The 344-nt window shown below is 29.9% G+C and overlaps 1 protein-coding gene across 2 annotated transcripts in view; it reads right to left on the reverse strand.

Moving 5' to 3' along the window:
• Positions 1-344, reverse strand: part of LOC119593699 (1,4-alpha-glucan-branching enzyme-like) — a gene marked incomplete in the record, with an annotated part of 15,237 nt that overhangs the window by 14,067 nt on the left and 826 nt on the right.

Below are 344 nucleotides of genomic sequence, written 5' to 3' on the forward strand. Positions count from 1 at the left end.
CTATTATATTTGAGTTAGTGTGTACATTTAGAATGGGGGTTCATCCATTTGTTTGTTCAAACTTGGAGATTATTGTAATTTTTTTTTGGTCATTCTAAATATTCTGAATTTAGTAATCACAGAAAATAATAAATTTTTAATAATTTATCAATGTATTAAGTCATAATATGAAAAAGCTTCACAGGAACACAAATGACATAAAAATGAAAAAGTTTCTGAAAATCATAACAGAATGATAAAAAGATATTAAATCAACAATCTCACCTGTGGAAAGGCATCAGATGTAAAACAAAAAAGTTAACTGGGATGTCTTTTCAGCTTGTGAGCCCCCCCCCCTCCCCCTC

Source organism: Penaeus monodon, chromosome 32 (assembly GCF_015228065.2).
Source record: "Penaeus monodon isolate SGIC_2016 chromosome 32, NSTDA_Pmon_1, whole genome shotgun sequence".
In the NCBI taxonomy this organism is placed as follows: Eukaryota; Metazoa; Arthropoda; class Malacostraca; order Decapoda; family Penaeidae; genus Penaeus; species Penaeus monodon.